Genomic DNA, 16,325 nt, shown 5'->3' on the forward strand with positions numbered 1-16,325 from the left:
ATATTCTAAAACGAAATGGAGATGTTTTTTAAAGGTTAAAAACTCATTCAATTTTATGTCTTACAGGGCCTATACTGAGTTCAATATTGTATAACTGTATTAACTCAACTGTGAACCTAGAAACTTGCACCCACTTATGAAAGAGATGTACTCTTGCTCTGGAATGCATTACTGAATATGTTAAAGCTATAATGAAATGCTTCTTCTAATAATGTAGTTATTTAAAAAATTTTTAAATATTTTAAAAAATCAAAAAATTTAAAAACAGTAAATAAAATAAAATGAAAGAAAGAAAGAAATAGTACATGAAGTTGTCTAAAAATTTTTTAAATATTTTAAAAAATCAAAAAATTTAAAAACAGTAAATAAAATAAAATGAAAGAAAGAAAGAAATAGTACATGAAGTTGTCAGAAAAAAGTAATGGGGAGATATGGGAGGAGTTGGAGCAGGGAGTGTGGGCGTGGATTTGATCAAAACACCTTATGCGCATGTATGAAATTCTCAATAATTTTTTAATTAAAAAAAGTTTTCACTACTTTGAATCTTAGAATCCTTGAAAAATATTCTAAGCCTTCATCAACCATAGGGTCTAAAAAGAAAGGTAGTTGAAAGCTGGACCTAGTCTATCATGTAAGGAGGGGTAGATCACCATCTAACAGCCTTCTCTGGCAGGTAGAAGAAATAACATGGTGAGGGAAGGAAAGAACAGAGTAAAGGCAGGCCCTTCATGGGTGAAGGCTGTAAGGCTAAGAAGGTGTATTGGCTAATTTTATTGTTTAGCTATTGTAACAAAATTCCTGGGAGAAAAGGCAATTTTTATTTTGGCTCTGAATTTGAGGGTACAGTCCCCCATCACAGGGAAGGCATGACTGTAGGGGCCTGAGGTGAGGGTTGCATTGCATCTGGGAAGCAAAGAGAGATGAAGGCTGGTGTTCAGCCTGCTTTCACCTTTTTATTCAGTCCAGGGCCCCTGCCCATGGGATGGTGCTGCCCACTGTTAGATGGGTCTTCTCATTTGAACCTTTCTGGAAATGTCTTCACCGATAGACCCAAAGGATTCTTAGGTGACTCTAACTCCAGTTAAACTGACAGTAAAGGTTAACTATCATAGAAGATATTATGGATCTGCCTCCTTTTTGCCTGTGTGGCCCCCAGTAAGCACTAGTTGGTGTGAATTAAACAGAAACTAACACTGACTCATTGAAGCAATGGGAGACTTTAATTTGACCTAAATCCTCCTCTTATGCATTAAGGAGCAAAAAGACCTTATCCAGGGATGGTAGCCCAATATGGTTCATACAAATACTGATTTCAAATATTGATTTCACGGAACATGGGGGTGCACGCCTTTAATCCCAGCACTCGGGAGGCAGAGGCAGACAGATCTCTGTGAGTTCAAGGCCAGCCTGGTCTACATAGTGAGTTCCAGGGCAGCTGGAGCTACAGGGAGACTCTATCTCAAAAAGACAAAAAATAAATAAATAAATAAATAAATAAATAAATATTGGTTTCAAAATGTCACTCTCCAAAAGAAGACTGCATCAGGATGAGATCAATAGTCCAGGAAGAGACCACAAACCCAAGGCTGTTTTTTTTTCTTCCTTTATCTGAAAGGCAAAATTCTGAGCCGTGTCATTTTTCCCTGGAGGTGATCGATCCTCCTCTCTTCCCTGCAGCATCATGGGGCTGTTCCACTTACTAGAGGCTCAAGGGTGGAGCTGTTCGAAAATTGGAAAGAGAGGCAGCTAGAGAGCAGATGCTCCTGCCTTATAAATTAGGAGAAGATTATGCATGGCCAGCTGCACCATATAAATGCCCAGTTTTTATACCACACCATGATCCTCTGTGTTTATCATATGGTCCAGCATCTGGTCAATTCTGCCCCTGTCTACCATATATCTGTTGAAACCAAGCATTGGCTGGGGATTTGTTTATGTGTACTTCTCAGTCTCAGTCAGGATCCCCTCCTGCTGTCTCAACTTGCCATGTGGTAGAGAATTAAGCCAGCAAGTCTTTATCTCACAGATAGAGGATCCTCATTCACCTGGAGATGATGGTGAGTATGTGGCCAAATGAGCAATGGAGAGAGAGAGAGAGAGAGAGAGAGAGAGAGAGAGAGAGAGAGAGAGAGAGAGAATTAGAATTCTAAGTTTTCATATCAAACTGAAATAAAGTAATGTATCATTTTCCTTGGAGAACTAAGAAAAACAGAATGAGATTTCCCTGTGTTTAAAAACCCTGAGTTAAACTAAGGTTATGCAAGTTTCCCAAGTATCTTTCCCTTGTATAGTGTTCCCTGGAAGAAAATCTACTACTTTAATTTCTTGGCCCTCATTCGCCTTAACTCATTATTCCTTTGTTTTAATAGGACCTAGATATATATGGACCCATCTTTGTGGTCCAAAGAAAATTTTCTTCGTCCTCTTACCCTACACATCAAAGAAAACTCAACTGACCCAAGAATCAAACTGAGTAAGTTAAATTAAAAATAAATTTAGAAGACAGCACATGTTTTTCTGATCTCTGGAAGGTAAAGGGCTTTTGAAGCATAAAAATAATAGAAGTTTATGGAAGAGAATTTCAATATTTTTTGCAGCATAATATTTTAAATTTCATGAATCTTAATATTATCATAACAGAATTAAAAGGAAAGCAATGAGATGTGAATTTTGTTGCTAGGATAATGAAAAAGAATCAATAGTCTTAATATTTAAAGATCACTTTCAAATCTAGAAAAATACCAAAGAACATAATAGCAGGAAAAAGAGACAGTTTTCAGAAGAGGAAATTCAAATTGCCACTAATTTTTATTGTTCAATTCATTAATAATTTTCACATTTTAATTTAGACAAAACATCATTCTAAGCCTATCAACTTGAAATAAAGATGGAATGAAATCTATAAATTAGGGAAACTAATTCAGAAAGCAAATTGGCTTTAAAATGTTTCCATACCTTGACTGAGTAATAGTATTTCTGGGTTTCTAAACCAAAGACAAAAAAACTTAAATGCAGACAGACATTCATCAGAATTAAAAATGTTACTTTATTATGTTATTACTACTAATAACAGCAAAACGCACAGAAGTGGAAACCATCCAAATGTTCTTCAATTATAACTGGATTTCATAAAGTACATAGGTTTGCATGTTCTCATTTACAATTACTCTAAGAATTTGTAATGGCATGGGGTAGAGAAACAAATGCGCATTTCTCTGGCTTACTTCGTGTGACAGCTTTTCCATGGACACTTCATCTGTGGATGTGTTGTCTGGTAAAGCTCTCAGCCATGGGGATTCATCCATGGATCTTAACTATTGCTTTCAATCTCATTTGATCTTGAAATAACCCTGTGATTTAGGCATTGGTTTATGTGTTTCACCGGTGAGTAAGCCTGAGCTCCATAAGTTCAAGTTCAAGTTCAAGGGCATTTATCTAAGCTATGATCTGAACACAAAACAGCCATGCTGTCCAGTCTTAACTCTTCCAAACACATCATGCTGTCAAAGGCCGGAAGATTCCAGGCTAATCATCACAGTCATCAAAATGCCCCTTCAAGAGGCTCTTGACAGCTCTTTCAGAGGGTTGCATATTGAACTTCAGGGTAGATACGGGAAGAGGCCGAAAACTATGATATGAAGTGGATATGTTAGGATCTTAGTGCCATTTCTCATTTCTTTTGAGAAAGAACTACCATGCTAATTGTATTTACTTGCCAATTTTTCTTTATAAAAGGAAAAATAGATACAGGACTTCTTTGCTATTTTTTTCTACTAAGAAGTTTTCTAAAATCTGGAGACAAGGGTATCTACAAATTGCAAATCAGGAAATTCAAACCTGGACTCTAAATAATTACTGAGTGAATGCTATAAATGTGCCCCAGCTGTTAATTAGGCAGGCTACAAAGAAGAGGGGATCTCAAAATGGCTCATCAAGTGACTTATAAATATCAATCATGCAAGAAGGAGCACCTTGTTTATTCTACAACACTGTGAAACTAAATCTACCCTCTTTATTAGATTATATTACCTTCATTTTTTTCCTTTATGTTTGAAAGATCATACTTTCCTCTTACCATATTCCAGACATACATTCAGATAGAAGTGTGCATGTTAATGTTGACATAAGAAGGAGTTCTAAGATTGTCTCTGGTATACAGGAGTTACAGAGGACTATAATGCGAGTTTGAAAACACTCAAGAAGTGAAGGGAAAGACTATTATGTAAAACACATTATTTTAAATTGAAGGAGAGGATCAAAAAAGCAAAAGAGTTTGAACCAACTTCTTTTTAAAAATGATTTTATCTCATTTTAACTTTTCACAACTATTCTGTAAACAGGTTTATAAACACTGCAAATTTGAAATCATGTGTCCTGATTTTGAAGAATTTTATTGAATGGAATACTATAAATGTGATCACAGATGTTTACTCATAATACTTTAAGACATAGGTGTCCCAAACATGCTCAACCAAGTGGCCTTTAAATATTAGTGATGCAAGAAAAATTACCTTGATTTCATATAGTTGGGCACAATTATGATTTTGTAAGGCTTATAAATTTTATAAGGTTATAAATTGAGTCTTCCCTGATTGCCAATCTCTTCATCTCAGACCCACTCCAAATCCTAATTTTCCAACATAACAACTAGTTGAACCCAAGGTTATCAGCAACCCAGAATATAGATGATATGTCTTTTCATACAGAGTGACATGCCAATGTTCATCACCATTATGAGGCTTTCCTTTTCTAGACCACCTCATTCACCAGGCCAGGACTCGAAGTCAGGGATGGTAAGAAATCGAGGCTCTCTCATCAAGAAAATGGTCCTACAGAGTGTCAGATCAGGCAAGAAGGTCAGTTTGGAGAAGCACGTAGCACCTGTTTGGGCTTTTGTTGTTGTTGTTAGAGGTGGTAGTCTGTTTTTAGTTACAGGTTGTGAGTCATAATACACCATTTCAAAAATAGATGACATTTAACTGAGCAAATGTTCCTTCTAATATCATCTAAAGAGAAAATATTTCCCATCTGATCAATGGTCAGCAGCCATATGGAACTGTTAGGTAATTTATGCTTAGGAATCCGTGATTTAATAAGGAAGCATGCGCATACATACACATGAGCACCACGCAGTTTTCCTACTGCTCTCCCCAGTGGATTTCAGAGGTATTTACAGTTACTGCCATCTAATTTCTGGTGGAGTCAGGGTCTGAGGGAAGAAGTCACTGGTCCAATAGAACACCGAGATTGGATATAGCCTCAAAAGCTAGAAGCTGGAACACAGTCAGCTCAGCCCCCCATGGTGAGTATCACAGTTATTCTCAGACACCCTGCTTCTCAACTCTCAACTGCAAAATGTTGGAACCTCTGATCTTTAGGCCTAGGAAACACAATTTCTATTGACATATCAAAAAGAAAAGCCTTAATCGTTTTTTAATTATCCAGTTTTTCTAAATTTCAGGAAAAACTCTACTTTCTACCAACTAGAATCCTTTTCTATTAGAAATTTTCACATTTACGTCAACTTAAAATAGAAGCCTGCAGACAGCTGCACGTTTTCTGATGCTTATACACAAATTTAATTTCTTAGAAAATTCTAAATTAGTTCTAAGAATTGTTGGTGAACTATGCTTACTTAGGCAGAAACTAAAATATGCAAAACCCCCACAGCATCCTGCTGGAATCTGATGATCCTGGATACTTGATGGGATGCTCATCAAATGATATTCAAATGGCCTAGGCCTTTGACATGCGCAGCCCCAGTGAGATCATCTGATTGGCCATACTTTGGCCATATGCCTATGCTCTAGCAGCCAGTAGTCAAAGAATAAAAAAGATCTACGTTCTTGAAGACCACTCAGGTAGGAGAGAAGCCCTGCCCTCCTCCTGTCTTTGGATTCTCGTCAAACAGAAAGGACATTGACTATCCAGAACCACAAAATGTTAGGTCCTAACGATGGGCACTTCTTAACGTTATCTCACTTACTTGTGACAATAATTTTCTTATTGCTCACTGTGGTGTTTGAATGAGACTATCCCCCATAGGCTCCAAGTATTTGGACATATTGTCCCCAGTTGGTAGTGCTGTTTTGGGAGGTTTTAGAAGATGCAGCCTTGCTGGAGGAGGCACGTCACTGGCGGTGGCCTTTGAAAGTGTTTAAGCCTTGCCATTGCCAGAGTTCCAGTCGCTCTCTACTTCCTGTGCCTGCTTGAAGATGTGAGTGCTAGGCTTTCTGCTCCCAGTTCCTGCGGTCATGTCTCTCCCACCATTATGGATTCCCTCTGGAGCCATAAGCCAAATAAACCCTTCTATGGTCATGATGTCTTATCATAGCAAGAGAAAAGCAACTAATACACGCTTACTCATGTCAGTCCCAAAGATGAGATATCCAGAATGCAAGAAAATAAGCTACTGCTGCTAACACTGAGATTCAAGACACTGAAATACCATTCCAAATATCAAAGAGATCGTACATTATGCTTAGTATCATTCTAATGTTAGCTGTGGCTGAGTATATTTTCTCTGAAAAGTAATCATCTAAATGTAATGTATGTAGTAGGAATCCTAAGCCTAACAGGTTTAATGAAAATACCCTTTTCCTCAAAAGAACTGCTATCACAGTACAAAATATTCATGAAGAGGTCAGTGCACATTCTATTTGTAAACTGAAAAGCATAGCCTCTCCTAGGTAATATGTCATTTATCTAAACTATGGGAGAAGTAACATTCTCTTAGCTTAGAATATGAAATTTATAGACAACACATTGAGAGGTTCAGAGGTTTTTTGTTTTTTGTTTTTTGTTTTTTACTTTCTAAACTATAACACGCTACTGACCTCCTGTGGCCATATTTTCAATGTGCCATCTTCCACTTAAAACAGCCTGATGCATGCTGTCACAGACTCCATAGGCCTCAACATATATGACAGAATGCATGAAATCCAGAGGGGGCGATACAGATTTCATACAATCAAGATGTATTGTATGAAATGCACAACAATTTGACAAAAATTATTTTATAAATCAGTCTGATGAATTCATATATGTGTATATTTTTCTTGATGTTTATTGCCCATCTGTTATGTTTGGAGCATCTGACAAGACTTTACCTGTGACTCATTTAATCATTATAATATTATCTTCATTTTATAGGTGAGAAATGAAAGTTCAAAGAGCGATAATGTCTCTCTAAATCAGATACACCAAAGGGGATATTCAGAAACGGATTTAAATAACCCTCCCCCACCCATCTTTTCTAACATGCCCTCTAGGACTACTTGAAACAGAAATGTCATCTCCTCAGGACTTTAATACTTACAGTGCACTGCTTTATATTATCTTTATATGTGTAAAAATCTTAATTATTGATCAGGTGGGAGGGGTGTTAATGCATAAGTATTAAACAAAAAATTCTGTCCAGGCCCAGTATCTGCACCATGGTGGAAGAGAGGAATGGGGATGGCTCCTGTTTACTAACTGCTTGCTCTATACCAGGATGTCTCAAAACGTGTTCTAAGTGACTGAACCTTTACCTTAAATTCTGCAACATTGGCCCTACATAAGGAGAAAAACCAAGACACTGAGAAGTTTTTAAAGCTGCTTTCAATGAATTGAATTATACCTTATCAAGATTAATAGAATGAAGTTCTAAGCCCCAGTATCTCAGGCTGTCTTTAAAATAAAAATAAAATAAAATGTTATAGTTAAGATGTGGTAATTCTAGAAATGGGTCAGCTCCTAGTCCAATATGAACAGTGTCCTTATAAAATGAATGCCATGTGAAGAGACAGGCACACACAGGGATGATGGCAGAGGTACCCCGAGGCCAGGACCTAAAGGCCCAGAGGGCAGCCAAGCACCTAGAGTCAGGAGGAAAGGGACTGCATACAGAGTCCCACATTGTCGTTGCAGTACTATTCCAATTTCTTATTTGCACTTCCTGTCTCAAGAATCCCCAAGTCCATCATGGGAGAGCACACCATCAGCAAGAGCAGCAGCAGTGATGGCTCGCCATGCTACTCTTGACCATGAAGTTAGGCTGGCTACCAGCTGTCACCTTCCCACCTTCAGCAATAATCACAGTGTCTCAAAAAGATTGGGATTTTTTTTTTAAAGCCTAATAGTTTTATTGGCATATGACTAGCATACAATGAGCTGTACATGTTTTCAGTGTACAGTTTGATAAGTGATTACATGTAAATACACCATGAAAACATCACCAAAAGCAGGACACTAAATACACCTATCATGCACAAAATTCTCATCAGACCCCTTTGTCATATTTCCCCCCAACCTTCCATTCTTTTCTGTCTCAAAGCAATCATTGACCTATGGTTGCACATAAAAGGTATCATATATTATCGATGTTTCTCGATGTCCAGTGGAGTTACAGTCTGAGAAATCTACTGTAAATCCAAGCATCTTAAGTCAAAAAGTGTTTACTACACCTAAGCTACCAAACATTATGACAGCTACAATGTACGTACGCTGTAGACTCTTGACTACTTCTCATGATCATGGGGTTGACTGTGAGCTTCATCTTGCTGTCGAGTCGAAAACATCAAGTCTAATTATCATTAAGGGGAGGCCATCTGTGTATAATAGTTCTGTTTGACTTCTTTCATTCTGGATAATTGTTTTGAGATTCAGTCATGCGGTTGTGTGTACCAACAGTTTTTATTTTTTACTGAGTGGGATTCCATTGTTCTGATATACTACAATGTTTATTCATTCATCTGGTGACTGGCATTTAGTTTGTCTCTGATTTGGAGTTGCAACAGAAAATCTGCAAGAAGATTGTAACTACATCTTTGTGTGTGTGTGCATAGTTTCATTTCTTTTAGGCAAATACATAGGAACGGAATGGTTGATCCCTATGGTAGATGTATGTTTGAGTGTTTAAAGAACTGTCAAACTGTTTTTCACAGTGATTGACCAGTTTACATTCCAGGTCAGAGTTTGTGAGAGTTCCAGTCCCCTCACCAATACTTGGTATTGTCAGCATTGTAGAGGTTAGCTATTGCAGTAGATGCCATAGGCCCTCGTTGCCTTTCTGATTTGCATCTCCCTAATGGTTAATGGTGTTGAGCATCTTTCCCCATGCTTATTTGCTACATCTTTTCTTTGACTTTGTCTTTCATCTATCAACTCCATTTAATTATAGTGACTCACTGAAGATCTCTTCTGTTTTGCTTTGTTTTTTTTTCCTCTAACTCCTGCTTTTTATCCACATAGATTTGACTTCTGCTTATTGCCTTGAAGCATTCCATCCATGTCTATGGGATACTGAGGAGGGCAGCTGGTGTAGGTGGTCTGCTTGGAACGTCTGAAATTCTTTGCTTGTTCTCCAACATTTCCCTGGGGTGATCCTTGTGTACCCTATCATTGTAAAACTGCCATGGGCCTCAGTCATAAGAGCCCAAGAGTATATTAATCTTCCTCAACTGCTGTGACAAATGTCATAAACTGGGTAGCCAGCAGAAATTTATTTCTTGAAATTTTAGAGGCTGAGAAGCCCATGATCAAGGAAAATTGGTACCAGGTGAAGGCCTGCTTTCTCACAGCTTTTACCTTTTGCTGTGTCCTCTGTTAGTGGAAAGAGTGAGTGGTCATTCTGGGCCCACCTTTCATGAGGTCACTAATCCCATTTGTGAAGTGCCCACTCTTTTTGTTTATCACCTGCCAAAGGCCCCGCCACAATATGTGATTGCATTAGTGATTAGGCTTCAACACATGAATTTGGGGATAAGACCCAAATATTCAGGTAATAGCAAAGAGTTTCTATCCAAATAGTACAAAAGCTCAGCTCGGGTAGATGTTGATAGAAACTGTGTAGTCTCCCTCTCTGTCCAACCCCTCCTCCAGGTTTGCTGAGGAGTTCTGAAGAACTGGCCTTCTGAAGTATCTCCTCTCTAAAGGTAAAGATGGAAACCCTGCACTTCCTGGCACAGAGACTGCTGTTGAGAGTGATGACCCCACCCTTTCCTTCCTTCCTGGGGCTTGAGACCTACGTCTCATTATCCCCTTCTTCACAAGGTGCCACACCAGGCCTGGCTTGTCACCCTTCTTCAATCCACAGCACATGTGGAATATATAGAAATTAACTAGTGTGTCATGATTTGAACTTTATGAAATAAAAGTAAAAAGGTATTTTTAGGTGATTTTAAAAAATAAGTAAATCACATTTTTTAAAAAAATCCAGAGGGCTGGGGAGGTAGCTTGGTGGTAGAGTACTAGTCTAGTTTGTATGAAACCCTGGGTTTGATCCCCAACACCACCAGATAAATAATAAACGTTTTTAAATTGTAAAGGGAGAGATGGGTTGTAAAGATGGCTCAGTGGCTAAGACCACTGGCTGTTCTTGCTGGTTTATATCCCAGCACCCACATGGTGGCTAGCAACCTTCTGTAACTCCAGTTCCAGGGTATCCGATGTCTTCTTCTATCCTCCGTAGGCACTGCATGAATGACACAGGAGCACTTACATACATGCAGGCATATATAACACTCATACACATAAAATAAAAATAAATTGTAAAGGGAGACAATTCTATCACTGATGTTAATATGAACTAATTCCAGATCCTCTGGATGTTTTCTTCCTGTGAAACTGGACTTCTGGCCTAGCTCCAACCCTGTCACTACCTGACTGGTCATTTTAGGAAAAGTAGATATTCTCATTCCTCTCTACCCTTCCTCTTCAAAGTGAGCAAGCTCAAGACAGCAGGATCCTCCTCTACTTTCTCAGGTCAGATGTCTCCAGAGGTCAACATTGCTAAGACAGGGTCGGCAAATGTCCTGCCAGTGTGTCAGAGAACAAGCCCGTTTAGCGCTCCTGCTAAGCCACACCCTGCACCTTAGACCCCATTGGTAATGTGCTGCTTTTGCTTCCATATTTACCTTTTCCTTTCATCTTCTAGCTAGTTTAGAAAGCAAGCACAGTGGGGCATTATCTCTTGAAGACCCCAGCGACTGACAACCAGGATGGAATTTGTACTGCATCAGCAGAGGTTTAGAAGATCTTTCCTGCTGTCTGTTGCACAATCTCAGACTGCTACTCAAACTGTGATCTGAAGACGAGCAACCTGGGTATTACCCAGTGTTTGAGAAATGCACACTATCAGGCCCATCCTAGAGCAATGGAATCCACATTTGAATCCGATACCAGAGTCTGGGAGAAGGGGATCTAGGCATTTCAAATGTGTGCTAAAGTGTGAGCAAGGAGCAGAAAAGTAACAAATGTTAATAAGAAGGTACAACATTGCTTTCTTCTAACTCATGTCTCAATAGATGTTCAGTTTCAGTGATTTTACAACTTTTATAATTTTTTATCTTTTTATTTTTTATTTTGGTCTTTTTGAGACAGGGTCTCCTTGCATCCCCAGCTGGCCTGGAACTCACTATGTAGACTAGGCCTTGCTTTGAACTCACAGAGATCCACCCGCCTTTGCCTCCCAAGTACTGGGATCAAAGGCATGTGCCACCACACTCAGCTTGATTTTTATAGTTTTATTTACTTTATTATTTTAGGTAGTATTTACAATAATTTCTTCACAAATTTCAACAATAGCAATAAAATTTTATCAGCACCCAACCATTTTTCAAGTACATAGTACAATTTACATTTTGAAAGAGGATAGAAGAAAACATTTTTATAAATATACATTTTATATATCAACAGATAAATCATATTAACATATTCGTGTTTATTTTCTGTAGCAGCGGAGTGTAGAACTTGGGCTGCAGTCAATACTTTTGCTTCTCTGGAGCACTCAGGGCCATCAGAGCTTCTCTAGTGGAATAAAAGCTACATGAGTTGTTATGACAGCCTTGTTTTCATTGTAGGTCCCTGACTCACCACTTTTGACAAGAAGGTGAGAGGCAGAAGAAGATGTGACTCACTTATTTCTCCTTTTCAGCAGTGTCACCCCAAGTGTCACTGCACACACTTCAAGATCATACTGTTGAAAGATAATCATGCCTTACACTCCTATGGCATGCTACCATTAGCAAAGCACCCTCCCCTAAATTATCCCATCTCATCCTCCCACCAACTGGCAAGGTGAATGTCATTAATCTTTTCTTATTGATGAGCAGGATAGGAATCCTGACATTGACTTGTCCTTAGTCTCCTATAGGTGAGAGCACATTTTCCAAGATGCCCAAAGGATGCCTAAAATCACAAATAGTGCCAAACCCATAAATAAACTATATTCTTTCTCATAAAGGCATACTTAAAATGAAGCTTAATGAAGCTCAACATAAAAAGATCAACAATAGGGCTGAAGAGATGGCTCAGCAGTTAAGAACAGCTGTTGTTCTTGCAGAAGACCCGGGTTTGAATCCCAGCACCCACATGGCAGCTAACAACTGTCCATAACTCCAGTCCCAGGGGATCCTACAGCCTCTTCTGACTGCTGTGGACATTGCACAGTATGGGTGTACTTACCTACATGTGGGCAATACATGCATACACATAAAATAAAAAATAAAAAAGATTAGCAATAATTACTAATAATAAAATAGAACAATTATAAGAGCATACTTTAATAAAAGTTATATGACTCTTTCTCCCTCTTTTTCTCTCTCTAAATAGCAATGTACATTTTCAAGTTGTCCCTTCACCAAAGCATTTTACTGCTTTTCTTTGGCATATCCAAATTGCCAGCATCATCCCTCCTGCTTTGGGGCCATCATTAAGTAAAATAAAGGCTATTTGAAAACAAGCACTATGATGCCATGAAAGTTAACCTGATAATCAAGACAATTAGAGTAACTAACAGGCACGTAGCACATACTACATGGATACATTAAACAAAGCAGTTGATTCACATCCTAGGTGGGACAGAATTGGGTGCGATTTCGTCACTCTACTCAGAATAGCATGCAATTGAAAACTTTAAAATTATGTATTTCTGAAACTTTCCATTTAATATTATCAAACTGATGGGTGCTTAAAGTGCAGAAAACTGCAGATGGGGAAGGAGAGGGATAAAGAGCAGAATAGAAATGGACAGTCCATTCCTATAACTCAGAGACACCACAATGTTATCTCCAGGTAGGATCTAGATAGGACTTTCTGAATGTGCTCTATTGCCCAGAATAGAGTCCTGTGGAAATAATAGAAATTAATATTAGTACAATAATTAGCATATGCTGTGTACTGCTATGATTGCTTTACATCTGAATTTTCTGGAAATTTACATGTTCTAACATCTTTAATTCTCTCAACAACCCAATAGTCTACTTGTTTTCAATATTCTCTTTCTAGAAATGATGTGTACCTATATACACCCTTACTTATAGCTTCTGAGAAAACTTATCAGTATTGTGTCAAAAATTGTTTTCTGTGTGAAATTATAAAATCCAAGTCTCTTTCTTGCTAGTTGAGAAAACTTACCAGTATTGTGTCAAAAATTATTTTCTGTGAAATGATAAAATCCAAATCTCTTTCTTGCTAGGCTAAGTACACCAGCTTTTGTGATAAGCAACTTCAGATATCAAACGACATACATTTAGTGGTGTACTGGTAAATGTCTCTAAACCAGCTTTTGAAGAGAAAAAAAAGCCCTGATTTGTATATTTTTTCCAGTTTCAATGGTGTAAATATTTCCATCACTGTCTTTTCACGCTATCAACCTGACCTCCTTAAACCTGGAGTCAGGCAGTGATAGGTGCAGTGACTTTCTGGTCCAGGAACACACACAACTATATTTAAGTCAGCATTCTTCACAGTCATCAGGAGCCCAAACCAATCGTTCAAGCAATATTTTACAAGAATTTTGTCAAGTGTTTTTAATTACTGTTAATTTTTCCAAGTGATTTTCTGGAATGAATTATGCTAACAGCCTCCAGACAGTGGAAGGGCAGTACATAAACTCCTGGGCCTTTTATAAATGACCACACCGTAAATATTTTAGTTTTTGTGGACCACCTTCTGTCTCTGCTACACATTCTTCTTTGTTTTATAATCATTTAAAAATATATAAATTATTCTTAGGATATAGGCTGTTCAAAAACAGCTCAATTTGGTCCATAGACTAAAATCTGCTAACCCTTGCTGTAAGCCTTGAGAACAGTCATGTGGTCAGACATTCCCTATCTTTCCTGGTTGTCATACTAGCTTGGCATAGCCATCTACTTCTACTATCAGTAGACATAGGGGTGGCATTAATCCTACAGAGGTTCTTTGTAAAACCTGTTGCAATAACTGAGGTGTTTCCTTGTTGACATTATCCTGAATTGCCCATGAACTATTGCAACTACAATCCCAGTTTAATTAAAACCTCTACCAAGAGCAGAAAATACTAGATTTTTAAATACTTGCACATCCCATATCAGAACAGGACTGAAGCAGGCTCAGACTATTACTATGAGACAGCTTCATTGTTTTAAACCACTGCTAGGAAAACTTCTTAGCCTTAAAGCATTGGATAATATTTCAACATCAACTCTATTTAGCACTGTTCTAGGCTCTGAACCTGCAAATATATCACCTGGCATAGAGTAAATGCTGTCTGTACTAAATGAATGAGTGATCATGTCCAATTATCTGAGCCCTTCACTTCTGGGAAACAGCTCTCTCAAGCTACAGTCCTCAACCTTCAGCCACCTGTGGAGCCCCAAACCAAGGGGATATCTTACCCATATAGGGAGCTATTTTCCTGACTCAGTGGGCAGGGTAAAATTAGAACACTTCTTCCTATATGCACCAATCCATAATTGTTGAATGAATGCCTGGCTTTCTTTACATCTTGAAATTCAACAAATTATAATCATAATTATTTCCTAATAATAAATAATCATAAACTTAAGGAAAGAAAAGAAATCCTACATCAGAACTGGCTGAGAAATCCAATCAGAGAATGAAAGGAGAGTGCCGTGATCTGGGTAGTCTTAGCCCACCTCCCTACATTATTATCTGAATGATCTGAGTGGTCTAAGCTCACCTCCCTTTCATTATTATCTGATGTGTAGATAAGGACTCATTATTTACAAATGCTTTATAATAATTTATTTATCTGCTATGCTTTATGACCAAGGGTTTTAGAAGCAAAAGTTAATTACAGTAGAGCGTAGCAAAAGGTGGAGGCCCAATAAATGATTAATTAAACTCTATAATGGAAGAGGATTTACCTAGCTCCCAGATGGAGAGTCAGCAGAACTGGGGAGGGGCCTTCAGGAGAGGTCACCCAAGATCTAGGAGAAAAATTGAACTTATAAATAAATGGATTTTCATTTCTTTACAAAAAAATGACAACTATAAAAGTTTTTTCAATTTTATAGCATTTAAAATTATTTTTATTTTATTTTAAACACTAGTGTATCTGTTAAAACCCATTCCTCTTAACTCTGCAACCTCAGAAGCCTCTCCTCTCCCAAGTAGGGCTTGAACTTAGACCCCTTTTAATTAAAAATCTACCAGTCTGAAATCTATCTCTATCTCTTAACGTCTTTTCTGTTTAGTCAATGAGTTAGAAGGTATTGAAAGGCAGATTTAAGAATCTAGTTTCGAGGGGGAAAAAAAGCAACAAAAAGTCTTTAGATATCACTGAAAGAAAAAAAGCACAACTCTATGTACCTTTACCATCTATCAGAAATTAGGATTTTAAAAAAATGGCAATGATTTACAATGTGTGTTTAGGAGCTGAAGTGACATTGTAAAGTCCCACTGAACACAATAGCGAGGGCCATTAGGAAAGTAGTATTATAATCAACAGAAAGAAATCTTGGTAGGCTAATTCAAACTGGTCCATATGTTTTTACAGAGTTATGAAATCATGCAGCATTCAGTCATATACCACTTTTATTCATCTCTAGTGAAGCTATATTTTTACCAGGACATCCATTGTGAGCGAAAGAAGGCTGGAAATACTGCAAACTCGAGATACTTAAAGCAAATGAGAAATAAAGGAATTTTAACAGCCAACCTTGGTGGATTGAAAGGATGAAATTAAAATGGTTCTATTGTTACATAATTGATCCCAAAAGAACTAGTAATAAATTGCTATTGCCAAATCTCATGATATGTATTAAAACTTTACTAGAGGGCTGGGATATAGCTCAGTGCTTGCCTAGCATGCATAAAGCCCTAGGCTCCATCTACATAAACTGGGTGTGATGATGCATGCCTGTGACTTTCACACCAGGGAAGTAAAGGCAAGAAGATTCAGAAGTTTAAGGCCATCCTTGGCTACATAATAAGTTTGATCACAGCCTGGACTAGAGACTTTCGCTAGAAGCCATCTTCACTGTGCTATTATGAAATTATAGTAATTGTCAACTCTCAAAGACGTTGTCTTTATGGATTTACCATTTTGTGGTTTA

Source organism: Nannospalax galili, unplaced genomic scaffold (assembly GCF_000622305.1).
Source record: "Nannospalax galili isolate Female #2095 unplaced genomic scaffold, S.galili_v1.0 scaffold186, whole genome shotgun sequence".
NCBI lineage: Eukaryota > Metazoa > Chordata > Mammalia > Rodentia > Spalacidae > Nannospalax > Nannospalax galili.